General features: G+C 45.2%; 1 protein-coding gene across 10 annotated transcripts in view; it reads right to left on the bottom strand.

Moving 5' to 3' along the window:
* Positions 1-15580, bottom strand: part of AKAP13 (A-kinase anchoring protein 13) — a 1883770-nt gene that overhangs the window by 87769 nt on the left and 1780421 nt on the right. The gene's annotated exons all lie outside the window — the stretch shown is intronic.

The raw sequence follows: 15580 nt of genomic DNA, 5'->3' as shown, positions 1-15580 counted from the left end.
CTAAAAATGAAAGACCAGAAAATTGGATGGTGGGTTCATGGCAAAATAAATCCTAAATCTAGTGCGAAAATGTCCAACATTTTCAATCCAAAACTATTTACAAAAAATAAAACAATGGGAATTCAATACTTCCACAGAGAACTGCAATTGAATATAATAAAATAGAAAACAATACTTTTATTTCCAGTTAATCTGCAATCACCCAAAAAAAATGTACACTACTCATAGAAGCAGTACGGTTCTGCAGTTGATTTTATTTGGTACAAGTCGATGAGATTCAGAATGCAATAATCTATGAAAAACAAACTTCTTGCTAGATAACAAATTCCTTTGTTAGATGTATACAAAACGGCAATGTCACACCTTTCTACATTGTGTTATGCCTACACACAAAGGCCTGGCAAGTAGGAGAAAAAAATCCAGGTGATAGATGTGCATGTTTGGTATAAGTGAACCAAATGATTAGGATGTTAAAAGCACAGGGGGATATTAACACTAGGGGGAAAGCTCAAGATTAAGCAAGTGTCTATTTGGCTTGAGTCGGCAGTAGAATGACAGGAGGACATCCAGGACACGCCTGTTGCTCTCGACCGTCCATCACTTACCATGTGCCTTTGCACCAATGCTATAAAGCCAGGCTGAGGAGGATCAACCCTTGAGTCACCTCCCTTGGTATAATGGCTTCAATGCCTGGCTTGACTCTCCTGTTAAGCTCACTGTACAGTGCAACCTCTACGACTCGTTCCTGTGTTATTAATTGCAGAAATTACAAGTTACTCACTGTAGAAACTAATGTACTCTTAGTCCATTATCCCCTTTCCTCCATACTGAATGGGCGTCCCTCACTAGGGACGGGAAACAGAACCTTTTTCACCAGAAAAAACCTTCTTCCTCCTTAAATTTAGAGGTGCGCTGCCCTGGGAGCATGGGCTATCCCGACTTCACCCACCGGCGCCACTCCTCAGTCCCCCTTGAGGCATCGACAACATTACAATTGCCTAAGTGACACCAGTTTTATTATGGGGGAGGATGGTGGTACGTATGGAGGAAAGAGGACTATTGACTAAGCGTATGTTAGTCACTACGGTGAGTAACTTGTAATTACTCTTACATCCCATAACCTTTCCTCCATACTGCATGGGCGATTACAACTTATTACAGGGTCGAGAGGTGACCCTCCTTAAGAAAACAAGTTCCTTAACACTGCCTGCCAGAATGCCGCGTCTGACCTGGAGCCGGCATCCCAACAGTAATGCTTGCAAAAAGCCAAGGGAGTGGCATAAGTGGCCGTCCTGCTGATGACCTGCCGTGGTAGGCGTCTCTGGAAAACGACCGCTGTGGCCTTGGCTCTGAATATGGGCATGCACATTTGCTGGAAGCGGTTTGTGTTGACCCTCCTCCTAGGCCTCCTTAAGGAGGCCACCATCCACCTTGCTATGGCGTCCTTGGAAGCCTGATATCCTGGCCCTGACCCTCCGAGGGTGAAAAATAAATAGAGCCTCAGACTTTCAGAAGCTCTTGGTCCTGTCCAGATAGAACTTTGGCGCTCGTCTAGCATGAAGACAGTGCATAACCCTCTGAGCGGGAGGAACTGTACGCACCCTGCGTACAAGCGCCCCCTCTGACATCGGTCCGGTAGTAGGGCATAGCCCGTCAGGTGTAGTAATTGAACCTTGCGGCTCCTAAGGTCAGTCCCCGGTAGGATCTTGCAACCCCTCGGCCTGACGGCTGGTAGCTGTAGCAAGCAGCCTTGGTACCAGGCCCTGAAAGGTCCCGCCCGCTCCTACGCTTCCTGGGGAAGGAGTCGCTTTTGCGGGGTACGTGGTGCGTATCGGGGCCCCCTAGGACATCTGTCTGGTACGAGGGTGTTGACCAGGTAATAGACCCTTGCGGCCCCTCAGCGCAGTGTCCAGTAGGATCCCGTGACCCCTCAGTCTGACAGCTGGTAGCTGTAGCAGCCTTGGTACCTGCCCTGGTACCCAGGGCCAGAAAAGTCTCTCTTGCTCCTACGCTTCCTGGGGAAGGAGACACTTTTGTGGGGTACGTGGTGCATACAGGCGCCGCCCTCTGACCGGTATTTGGGTGCAGCCCCTCAGGTGTAGACCAGGTAATAGAGCCGTGTGGCCCTTTACCACATTCACCTGTAGCTGGTAGCTGTAGTAGCCTTGGTACCTGCACTGGTACAAGAACCTAAAAGGTCCTTCCCGCTCTAGGTGCGGACGAAAACAGTGCACCTACCTTGGGCCTGAACTGGTCCTGATGAATTCCCTTGAGTCCTCTAGAGGCAAACTTCCCAAGAGCTCTCTACCCCGGGCTAACCTGTTCTTCAGAGAGTGTTGTAAGCGTGTTGCACACGGTACACGACTCCCAGCCGTGTTTGGGGCCAAAGCAGCGGAGGCGGAGAGCGTAGGGGTCAGACGTAGGGAAGAGCCCCTTGCAGGCTGAACACCTGCTGGAGCCTGCTGACGTCGAACTGTGCCGGGGAGGAATGTGGCACCAGAGGACAGAGGTATCTGATTAAAGACAAGAAGAAGACAAAACGAAAACACTTGACTGTGGAAGAGCGCATGAAATTACAAGGCCGGAGGCCTAACACAGGAGCGCTAGTGAAAGTGGTCCGTTCCCGTCGACGTGAAAAAGAGGACTGAGGAGTGGCGTTGGTGGGCGGAGTCAGGGGAGCCCATGCTCCCAGAGCCACGCCCCTGTGCGCCTCTAAATTTTAAGGGGAAGAAGGTTTTTTCTGGTGAAAAAGGTTCTCCCGTCCCTAGCGAGGGACGCCCATGAAGTATGGAGGAAAGGGGACGGGACGTAAGAGTACATCACCTTTCATGTATGAGTATTTTCTTACACGCATCCTACACATGACGTTTTACACCAGGAAAAAACCTCTTTATGTGTTACATCAATTTTTTGCTAGATACCAGGTAAAACATAATGCTACACGAGAAAAAGGAAAACCTAATGTTCCCCCAAAACTCATATTTCTCTTAAAATATGCAGTGGATTAGGAAGTTGAGGGAACAAGGTCGGACTTTGGGACTGCAGTCCTCAAGGAAATTGAAAGAAACCCGCCAAACTAAAAGATCTGTGGGAAGGACCTTTTTGAAGCGTTGCCGATGGAGTCAAGACGTTTTTGACCGTGTAACTTACATTTAAAATGTATTTGTATTTATTTAGTAAGGATCGTCATGTAACAAAACGAACACCAAATAGACTTCTTAATTGGTTAGGGCAAAATCATACATGAATTAAATATGTGCTTAGGGATTAGCACCAGTTATGACATCATTGCAATTTATGTCTATATAAATCATGTGTGACCCCATCGGGAAAAGCAAACATCGGGAGATGAACCATCCCCAGCTAGTGACTGGATCTTGGGTCAGGCCATAGACAAATACACTGAATGGATGGCTTTGATGTGGGAAACCCATTCCAGTGGAGAATTAAATGAAACGGGCAAGGGGGGCAGGGTGGGAGAGTAAGGGGCGGTGCAGCCAGCAAAGCAATGAGGAGACAGGGGTGGGGGACCGTGGAAAAAGTTCAAGGCTGGGAGAAAATTCATGTGCATGGAGAGTCATCTGGCATAGTGTTGCAATAATGAGGTGGACAGGATCTGGGTAGGATGTACAAGCTGTCTGCAGCAAATTTGGGGACTTTGTTTAAGAGAGTGAAATGGGGAAGGCAGAGTAAGCTCTAGAAACAGTGCCGTTTGTTGAACACCAGGAGCTGGATTGAGGTGTATGTTAACAGTCGATAGAAGTCGCAGTTCAAAGGGGGCGTAACAGCATATGCACAGCGTAGTAATTACATTGTTCTTTAGTTACGCAGGCATGAAGCACAAGAGAAGTGATTGAGATAACCCATAAGCAACTAACTTTTTTTAAGGGATCAAAACGAGCTCTTGGCTACCTTAACAAAACTCTCAAGCATTTCGAGATATATCAGAATGAGAGTATGTGAATGCAGTGTTTCAAACTGGTAATTATAAGTGATGGATTCTGAGCTGCATTTCTCTACAGGGGTCACACAATATGTTAACTAATCTGGAGAACGAGATTGTGTGCTGCCTATGAACACAAGCATGCAATGAGACGCTGGAATGTGCATGCGTGTAGGCCGCTTCTTCATCAGGGCTGTTGGAGAGACAATTTTGGCTCGTGGGCACCTGGGACATGTGCAACCTAGGGAGTCGGTGCAAACATATAAAATGAGAATGACAGTGCCATAAGCAGTAACATGAAAATCCTTGTGGCAGAAATTGATGTAAACATCTGATTTGCAAGGGAGTAATTAGAAAGTCTTTTATGGGTTAATCAGGAGCAAAGGAAAATAGTAGAAAATAGCGGTGGGGCCTGCATGATGCCTCATTCATGACCCCAAAGCGCCCACAATTTCATTACCATCTAACATTGTGCTAGGCTGTTTCGACAACATGCAAACAAAAAACAAGGCATGGTAAGCAAAGCTTTAGAAATGCAACATGTTTTAAAGCTCTGATTCCGATGAGGAGGTGGAAACCAGGCCGGGCAGAGGGAGTATTGTTAACCACCCAGGATGTTTTAATTTGTAAATCATTAGAATTAGCAAGAAATAAAAAGAAAAAAAAAGAGTGGCTGGAAGGCAAGGAAGATGGGTTTATTCCGTGGCAATATCGTATTGTGACAGCTAGTATGTGCCAGTTCAGAGAAATGGATTTTGGAAAAGGGCTGGTCAAGTTATAGAGAAAGGGCATGGAAATGGGCTGGCATTATTGAAGTGGTGAAGTGGTTTCAAAGGCGACTGGCACAGACTGGGATCAAAAAGTTTGATTTTTGTGAGTTGGAGGATTTGACAGTTTTGGGCTTGTAGGATGCAAGGAGGTTGCTTGGAGTCTGGTGCATTTGATGACTTTATTCATTCTTTTCCAGGTTCCAGCTCAATGGCCATTCTAGGAGCTCTGGTTAAATTAAGAAGCACGCAGTTGACTTAACATCCTGTGCCCTCGAAATTCAAAAAGCCATGTCCTGACACAGATGTCTGAAACAGAAGATTTCTGCACAAACAGAATGTTTGCTTTGTTCTAAGTAGAATTGAATCCAGGATTTGACTGGGAGATGGGTGAGGAGGATATTCTGAGAACTGAATCCTGGCGGTGCAACATGTATGCCTAAGGCGCAAGTACAATAGGGCTTTGTGTACAATTATTAAATAAACAACTGACAGTACACTGTAATTGCGAAATAGAAGTCAATTTGCCCAAGTTAGCCTTTTGATAGTTTATGTGACTTGCAGGCGCACTGTAAGGATGCTACCACGTTATCATGCCAACTCCTAAATTCAAAACCGTTTCAGAAAATAGCACTTATCGATAAATTCATTTATCTTCATCAGCATCCCAGCAGAGGCTGGAATCGCTACCAGAAATGAGACCCTTATGTTTTCTGCAGCCTAAGGACACTGACGATTGCACAAAATAACACAGCGTTGTCTTGATAAGAGGCAGAGCTGATGTTTAATATGGCGAGTGCCTTTAATTTTCCCTTCTATGGCTATGTTTGCTTTACTTCGTTTCATGACGCATTTACTTGCATCGTATATAATGGTCCAATGTCAAGTACAAAAGGCAAATCTATGTACATATGGAAACACCCACAACATCAGCAGTTATTGTGCCCTGAACAAGCATACCTGTGTGAAACTTGGGGGTCCAGGGAGCATGCGCTGCTCAGACTCCGCCCTCCGGCAACACACCTCAGTCCCCATTGATGCGTTTTTCCCAATTTTTCCCTTATATCCAAGGAGGAGCCTCCCCTTTTGGGACTAGAGAGGTGAGCCTGCTACACGATATACTCCCTAGGGGACAGGGCAAGCAGGATCTTACTGGGTGTGACTGCCCCCCTTAGGTGACAAGGTACCCCCAAACAGAGATGCTTCCATATCTCCCTATTGTTCTGATTCCCAACTGTTGGGAGTATATACGACAGCTTAACCTGTCACGACATGCTGGTCCATTTAAAAAGGAGATCATCTTGGTTTCTGACCCCTTTTTAGTGACTCCCCTACCTGAAGCCCAGGACCAATGGTGTCTTCTCTCTCATTCTAGGGAGGAACTGAAAAGTCTCAGGGCCCACACCCCAGGAGAGAGAACCAACGCGTCGCTGTAGTCGAGCAGTCTTCTGAACGCATAGGAGGGGCTCTTTCCCTGGCAACCACCTGGATGCAGGACTATGTTGGAGGCGTGGTGGTGAGAGAGCCTGCAGAACACTGCCAAGCCCAGGAGGAGTCGGCAAAAAGGAAGCTGCCCGACCGAGAAGGGACAGACTGCTGCCAGAGCAGTTTACCGGAGACCACCAAACTCTTAGTACTGCTCAAGACAGACCGGATGAACCGAACGTAGAGACATGAGTCGAAGTTCAGCAGAAGCTGAAGTCACCAACCCCCCCACAACGAATCACCACATGTATAAAGGTATGTAGCCAGAGGGAGATAGCAGGAGTAGGGCAGAACAATCCCAAACAAGCCTGAAAGGGGTCGATAGTGAAAATAGCAAACAAGGAACTGAACTGGAGGAGCACAACCCGCAAGGGGAGGATATTAAAAATAACCCAGAAAGGGTGGAAATCAGAACCAGAAGCCCACGAAGGGTTGAGTGTCAAAATACCCCATGGGGGACTGATACACAATGGAAGAGTCTGAGATGGACTGATAGGGAGAGCATCCCAGGATGGGGTGAATATCAGTTGAGCACACTAAGGCCACAGATGCCAGCAAGCCTACGAGGAGCAGAGATTGAGAACACCTCGCTAGGTGGTGGAAGAAGACCAAGAAACAAGTGGCTTGAAGAGACCGCTAGCTCAAGCCAAACTAAAAGAAAAACACTATCACCCATGCTGTCAGAGTAAAATCAAGACATATCATGAGTGTCAAAAAAAGCAAACTAACGAGTGCCATCAACTTCTGCAAACGTTTGACATTATTCAGATAATTTGTGTGCGAGTCCAGAGTAACATTATCCAGGAGGGGGAAAAGAGTCAAAGGACTGAACTTTCACCTTGAACACTCACCAGTCAGGAGTCTGAGAGAAAGAGAAGAACTAGAGAGAGAAAGAACTGGGTGGGGATCAGAAACCAGCCATCCAAACCAAAGTGTAGTGAAAGCAACTTGCTTCAGCCCATTGAGTTTTAGTGGTAGGGCAAGCATGAGGTGGAATAGGTTTTTGACAGAGGCAGAACATATGTGATACATCCCGACAAGCAACCGTGTGTTATTTTATATTAAGACTAGGGAACCTTCATAATGAAGCTATGGATAGCCAAGTTTTTTTTCTCCTTAGTCAGTCTTTGTGTCCATCTTTGATTTCCGACTTACCACACATCTTTCAGAGGACTATTAGCTAAGCAGACTTAAAGGTGCCATGGGTTTTGTTATGCAACCTAAACGTATGTTTCCTTTACTTTTCATCACTCCCCCAAAACCTGACCTGGCTCTCTGCCTAGCTTAAACACACATTTGTTATTTTGCTCTGCTGGCGCAGCCATTCTGAAGTACAACTCTTTTAACTATTCTGTGTTTCCAGTGGCTTCCTTTACACCCACACACTTCTGGACCAGAGTATTTGTGGAGGACTTGGTGTAATCCACTTTCATCTAATCACAAGTGGCTACTGTTCTCTCTTCATTGGCTTTGTACCTGTGCACTTCATCTCCCCACCTACTCCACTGGAACAGGTACCACCTAGCCTACAGCAGCTGGAATCCAGTCGCAACATGTTCACAGATAAGGTGGTGACGGCAGTAGGCTCCTGCTCCATACCATTGCATTCTTTACTTTTCCTGATCGTAAAAGATGTGTCCACCCAGCCCACATTCATTTAAAGGACCAGGATTGCGAAAGTTATTTACCTCAAATAAATGTACAATACATACTCTTAGTCCTTCCCTTTCCTCCATATTGCATAGGCCATCCCTTCCAAGGGACGGGAGACTGAACCCTTTTCACCAGTAAAAACCTTCTTCCCCTTTAAATGTAGAGGCGAGCAGGGGTGCATCCGAGGGAGCATGCACTTCCCTAATTCCGCCGTCCGTGGCCACACCTCAGTCCCCATTGACACGTCGACAATAGATTTAACATTGCCTAATGACACCAGTATTATTAGGGGGGAGGTTGCTGGGACGTATGGAGGAAAGGGGACTATGGACTAAGAGTACGTTAGTCACTACGGTGAGTAACTTATAATTACTCTTACGTCCCGTCCCCTTTCCTCCATACTGTATGGGCGATTGCAACCGATTGTAGCCCCAGGTTGGAGAGGAGACCCTCCTTAAGCAAATAGGTTCCTGAGAACCGCCTGTCCGAAAGCCGCATCAGATCTAGAGCCGGCATCCAAACAGTAATGCTTGCAGAAAGCCGAGGGAGAGGCACAAGTGGCCGCCCTGCTTATGACTTGCCAAGGGACATGGCGCTGGAATCCGATGGCCGTTGCCTTGGGCCGACTGCGTGTTCATGCATGTTGGCCAGGAGCGGCTTGTTCTTGCCCTCATATGCTTCTTTGATGGCAGAGCCCATCCAGCTGGATTTGGAAGCCTTAGAGGCCCGATAGCCTGGTCTTGAGCCTCCAAAAGTGAAAAACAGGGCGACCGATTTGCGGAAGCCCTTGGTCCTGTCCAAGTAGAATTTCAGGACACGCCTGACATCCAGGCAGTGCAGCACTCTGTGTTTCGTCTTTGGGATCGGGAAAAAAAGCATGAAGTACTATTTCCTTGTTCAAGTGGAAAGCAGACCGAACCTTGGGCAGAAATGCTGGGTGTGTCCGCAGGACTACTTTGTCCTTGTGAAAGGTAGTATATAGTTCCGCGGTGACCAGCGCCTGGATTTCGCAAGACTCTACGAGCTGAGGTGCGGCCAACTAGTAAGGGCGTCTTGATGGTGACCAGCCTGATGTCAACGGACACGATTGGCTCGAACGGTTTGTGTGCCACAGTGCCCAAGACTATGTTAAGGTCCCATACAGGGTGCAGTCTCTTGACGGGCGGGTAGAGCCTTGCGAGTCCCATCAGGTGTTTCTTGACGATAGGATTGGAGGAAAAGATGCCTTCCTCTGAGTTCCTGTAAGCCCCAATGGCTGCGAGGTATGTGCAGCAGGTGTCCACCTGCACGCCAGAATGGGCGAGATGCTCCGAGAAGGAGAGCATGTCGTTCAAGGAGCACGGCAGGGGGTCGATTCCCTTGGAGTCTGCCCAGTGGCAGAATCTGGTCCATTTGCTTTTGTACTGGCCCCTGGTAGCCTTGCTCCTGGTGCCGTGTGTGATCTCCAGATTTGCCTGTGAGAGGCTGAGGTGCTGCAGCATTACCTGCTCAGGTACCACGCTGTGAGAGCTAGTTTCCCTGGCACAGGGTGGATGACTCTGACTCCCCCCCCCCTGCTGTGCCAGAAGATGTGCTGGGGTCGTCAGATGTGAATCGGGGGCATTTCCGAGAGACTGAGCAGCTCCGAAAACCATGGCCTGGCCAGCCACCATGGAGCTATTATAATGAGGAGTTGGCGAGAGTCCTTTATTTTACAAATTACTCTGTGAATCAGGGGCGTGGGCAGAAAGGTGTAGGCTTTCATGTCGGTCCACTGAGGTGAAATGCGTCGCCCAGAGAACCGGGGCCCTGACCTTGCCAGGATGCAAACTGGGGACACTTCTTGTTGTGCCAGGTGGCAAAGAGATACACCTGGGGGTGACCCCACCTGTTGCAGATCTCCGGAATAACGAGGTTGTTTAGCTGCCACTCGTAATTGTCTGCTCCCAACCTGCTGAGCCTGTCCGTTTTAGGAAATAGCTTCCCTGTTGGAACAGAGATACAAAAAGGTAGGTATTCTAGTTCTTAGCTAGTTAAATGAAGACTCCTCATGGGTGCAGATTGTTTAAACCATATTGTTTAATAGGTCCTTTTGGAGGAGCTAGTTCCTGGGCTGAGTTGGCAGGAGTCGCGTCTGCCATTTTGGAATTAGATGTCATTTTTATATGCAGCAGTACGTGTGACGTCACTCGCACATGCGCGGGTGACGTCACTCATGTTTACACTGCATTGTGGCGTCACTCTCGCATGCTAAGTAACAATTGAAATTGGTAGACTATCAGTCAACTTCCTGGACGTAACGGTGGAAAGATCAGGACTTGGCTTAAGACAAAAATGTACAGGAAACTGACAGACGTTAACAGCCGTTTACATCACAGCAGCTTTTGTCCGAAACATTTGAAGGCAAATCTCCCCTACAGCCAACTGTTAAGAGCAAAATGAATCACATCAGACGCGCTACAAACCGAATACAAATTAAGAAGAAAATATTCCTCGGGAGAGGCTACCCAATAGACATCATCGAGAAAGTAATAACAAGAACAGACCTACAAGAAAGAAAGGAGCTACTGACAAGTAACACCAAACAGGACCCGAAAAAACCTAATACATTCACTTAAATACTCAAGCGAAAGCTTCCAGGTGAAAAGGATCAAACATACGAATTGGGACCTGATCAAATCAGACAATACTCTAAGAGAACTATTCCCGGATCCACCCATGATGGCCTACAAACATGGCAGAAACTTGCGAGATCAACTTATCAAAGCAGAAAAACTAAAAAAACCTACACAAACAACTCTAAGCAAACAAAAAGTGGGACCATTCCCATGTCTACATTGCCAACACTGCAATAATATTATCAAAGGTGACCACGTGCAACATCCGAACACGGGCAAAAAAAAATCCCCTTAAGAAATTATGCAACGTGTGACAGCAAAAATGTTGTCTATGCTATCTGCTGCCCTTGTGGCATCTACTATGTGGGCAAAACTAACAGAAAAGCCAAAGAAAGATGGACAGATACAAGTCCGCAATCAGGACTAAGAGCATCAAATCTCCTGTCTACAGACATCACAGGGACCAGAATCATAACATCTCCCAGCTAAGAATGATCATACTAGAAGTATATCTACTCCCAAGAGTAGGCGATCTACACAAACAATTAGCACAAAGATAACTTTTTTGGATTCAACGACTGGATGCCATGACCCCTTTAGGTATGAATGAAGATTACTACCTTGGACCTTTCCTTTAATAACTCCACTTATCTATGTTAACCCCCAATGGAACTTATCCAACTAATGTTTGGTGATATGTAGACTCCTACATTGACTCCCCTTCACTAACCTATTATTCATAACTAAGCCAAAAAAGGACTGTCCCAATTAGGGTTTATTAAACTAGGAGAAATTAATGTGCTATATTAGTATATACCACCACCACACAAAAATGTACTATCAAAAGATGCTGTTACTATGCTCTGGGTTTTGATATCCGTAAAAGATTGTACACCCATACATATGGGTCAGCAATTTGAACAAAACATTGTATGTGAAATAGGCCTATACATGTATTATTTTGTTAACACCAAAAAAATGTTTTTTATTTTTGAACTACCACCCCATGCCTCTTACCTATCTCTTAGTTTAAGATGACAGGATCCAATGATAGGTATATGATCCCTAATTACAACCCATATCTCTAATTATATTTTCCACTCCGAGCTTGCCAACATACAACTATTCCACAACAGTGGTTTCTTAATTCATTCCATGGCTGTCAGCCGTTTACCACTGCTGGGATCTATCCCTGCCAAATATATAACATATCTTGGAGACTTAACGTTATCTTGTACCTAGTAACAGCCCTGTAGCCACATTGTACATTATCTCTATCTTGGTAATACAACCCTTGGGCAAAAAAATATGTCACCAACGTGAACGAGGCAAAAAGATCTGTAAATCTAGGATTACACCCAACATAGCCATCACACAGGTTAGGTTATAATAAATTTTCATTAATTTGCTAAATAGGGACATCCGTCTCTTTATTTAAAAATGTCATGCTCATCACGAGATTTGGATCTACCATTTTGAAATTCCACTTGGAAATTCCTTCTTTTATCAGGCTACTTGCGCATCCACGAGTCACAGAAACAAACAACTGTATTTTTTCTGAACAGCTACACCAACCCTTTATTTTTTTTAAAACCATCAAGTATAGCGTGTGATGCCAAAATGCAGTGTAAACATGAGTGACGTCAACCGCGCATGCACGAGTGACGTCACACATACTGCCGCATATAAAAATGAAGTCTAATTCCAAAATGGCAGACTCAGCTCCTGCCAACTGAGCCCAGGAAGCAGCTCCTCCAAAAGGACCTATTAAACAAGAAGAAAAAGAAGTACATCTGCACCCATGAGGAGTCTTCATTTAACTAGATAAGAACTAGAATACTTACCCTTTTTGTATCTCGGTTCCAACAGGGAAGATATTTCCTAATGCTGAGTCACAGAATAGACCACCCTAGAAGAACATTTTCTAACTAAGCATTACTGCCTGTTCCCTCGCCACTTGGACCAGCAGGATGCTTATCCTCAGTAAGTGCAACAACATTTTAACTTGGTTATATCCTTATTAAATTAGCTACCTGTTAGTCTGAATACCTCTACCTTTATTCCCCTTTTCAGCATTCTGCACTGGGGTACATATCTGGACAGGAAACAGATAATCAATACCTACCTACTGAGACTAAGGAGCAAAACCTGCATCTTTTCCTTTTCGGACGCCCAAGTTACCTAAATCCACTAGAGAACTAAGACGGGGTAAGATGGTTTAGTTAAACTTCAAACTCAGACAGTCTATTACTAACATTAAGATTCATTACAATTGACACACATTTGTTACCTCCATAGGTCGGTCAAACTACTCCATTTAACCTATGAAGATAGGCTAAACACCACAACTGGTTTCTACTAAACCAGAAGAAGAATTATTATTTGTTTTCCCTTTTTTTTTGGTAAGCATCCTGTTTGTTTTCTCCATTATTAAGCCCACTATGATTCTTACACTCCAACAATGGTTTCTACATAAAAAAGTCCTGTTGAGATAGGACAAATGTAACTAATTATGATCCAGGATAGATTCCCCCAAAACTGCTAGTTATCTAGTCAACAAGAATTAAAATCCTTACAATCACTGAATAATTTAAATGTTTCCTTTTTTCATAGAAATGTATGTGAAAACGAATTTATGCCCCTGATGAAGCGTTATAGAAACTCGAAACGTGTTGGACCAACTTACATCATTTGTGCAAATAAAAAACTGTGTATTGAACATTTATCCCAAAGTTGTCAAGTATAATTTTATGGTGCTTGTTGCTTTGAATTCAATGTGATAGAAATTTTTAAAACATGTATTGCATAATTACCAGTAAATAGAAGGTTGTAATCTGTTTGGGTGTCTCCCCCAGTGGGAGTCCTGAATAGCTACTTATCTTCCGAACTCTAAAACAACATTTAGGCTCAGGCCTCATTGACAGTGTGCAGTGGACGCAGTTTTCCTATTTAGGAAATCATTTGTTCTTTGACTTATTTCCCAGCCTAGATACCAAGGCTGAGCACTTCTCCCCCACACCTATACTAACCTTAAACAATAAACCAAATTACCTTACTCTTTCCGAAACTAAACAAACCATATTGTCGACAAAATGGTGTGCTTGGTGTAGTGTTTACTTTATCTCCATTTATTTTGGCAGGATGCTAAAGATTCCTTATTGATTACCTTGGTTTCTAAATATGTCAAGACCACACCCCAATCAGATTTCTGCTTTATTTTGTAACACATTTCATATCAACAAGCATATTTTCACGATTAATACAACCAAAAAAGTGATGGTGGAAGGTTTTTTAGCCTGTCTGCGCCATTGCAAAAGAGGCCCAGCCATATGTAAATTAGTCAGGTCTACCACCGATGGAAGCAGCCCAGCCAGAACTGGTACGCCAGGTCCGCGGGTTTCTGCCTTGTTGGACCTCAGTGAGTTGCAGCTTGGTTCCCTATGTTACAGCAAGCAATTAAAATTCACATTTAGTATATTGAGCCAAGTTGCAATTGCAGTATAATACGTTTTGAATGGCCCCTTTTTTTCTTTCACCAGTGCTTCAGATAACATAGCCAGCAAAACATTGGGGAATGAAGTTACTAGATTCAAGTAAAGTTTCAGTCACCATGATTTCAATATGTCCAAAGAGCAAAATCAAGTTGAAATCTAATTAATTGAATAGGTAAACATGCGGTCAGGCACAACATATTTCACAATATCGCATCCCCTAGACAGTGTAAACAAGTTTTACAGTCTAAATTACATCCTCTCGAAGTCATATCCAGGACATACGTTGTGCAGATAAACCTTGATAATTGAATTTAAACAAATACCTCCATATCCATTATGAAATGTATTTATTTGAGATGTTAATCCTTTTGCACTTTTAATGCCCAGATGATCTGGTTTCTTTACATAATACAATATGTATATACCTAAATAAATAATATGTTACTACTAACGTACTCCTACTCCATAGTCCCCTTTCCTCCATACTGTATGGGCGTCCCTTGCTAGGGACGGGAAACAGAACCTTTTTCACCAGAAAAAATGGTCTTCCTCTTTAAATTTAGATGCGTGTGGGGGTACAGTCCTGGGAGCATGCGCTCACCTGACTCTGCCCACCGGCGCCACTCGTCAGTCCCCTTCGACGCGTGGACAATATTACAATTGCCTAATGACACAGGTTTATTACGGGGGAGGATGGTGGGACATATGGAGGAAAGGGGACTATGGACTAAGAGTATGTTAGTCACTACGGTGAGTAACATAATTACTCCTATGTCCCACCCCCTTTCCTCCACACTGTATTAATGATTACGACTGAATGCAGCCCTGGGGAGGAGAGTTGCCCCTCTAAGAAAACAAGTTCGTCAAAACTACCTGGCCAAATGCTGCGTCCGATCTGGTGCTGGCATCCAAGCAGTAGTGTTTGCAAAAGGCCAATGGGGAAGCCCAAGTAGCCGCTTTGCTGATCGTCTGCCATGGAACGTGTCTTTGGAAAACCACAGGCGTGGCCTTGGCTCGGATGGCACGGGCGTGCATGTTTGCTGGCAAAGCTCTGTGCTGCCCATCATATGCCTCCTTGATGGGCATCACCATCCACCTCGCTATGGAAGCATTGGAGGCTCGACAGCTTGGTTTTGTCCCACGGCGTCCGATTTACAGAAGCTCTTTGTCCTGTTAAAATCTTAAGAGCACGCCTGACATCCAGGCAGTGCAATACCTTCTGAACCTAAAACTATGGATCCGCAAAGAATGTTGGGAGTACTATCTACTCGTTAAGATGAAAGGAGATAATCTTAGGGAGAAAGGCAGGATGTGGGCTAAGCACCACCTTGTCCCGGTGAAATGTGGTACGGGGCTCTGAAGCCACCAGGGCCTGAATTTCGCTGATCCAGTGTGCTGATGTAAGGCCAACTAGCAGGGCAGTCTTAATAGTAACCAGCCTGATGTCTGCTGACACCATGGGTTCGAAGGGTTTGTGTCCCAGGGCGCCCAGCACCACGTTAAGGTCCCAGATCGGATGTGGACTCTTGACAGGAGGATATAATCTGGTCAGACCCGCCAAGTGCTTTTTAACCAACGGATTGGAGGAGTAGACAATGTCGTCTGCTGAGTTCATATAGGCCCCCATGTCCGCCAGATACG

Source organism: Ambystoma mexicanum, chromosome 11 (assembly GCF_040938575.1).
Source record: "Ambystoma mexicanum isolate Mex_15411 chromosome 11, UKY_AmexF1_1, whole genome shotgun sequence".
Classification (NCBI taxonomy): Eukaryota; Metazoa; Chordata; class Amphibia; order Caudata; family Ambystomatidae; genus Ambystoma; species Ambystoma mexicanum.
Note: the sequence above shows the minus strand (reverse complement) of the source record. Positions and strands in the feature narration are given on the sequence as shown.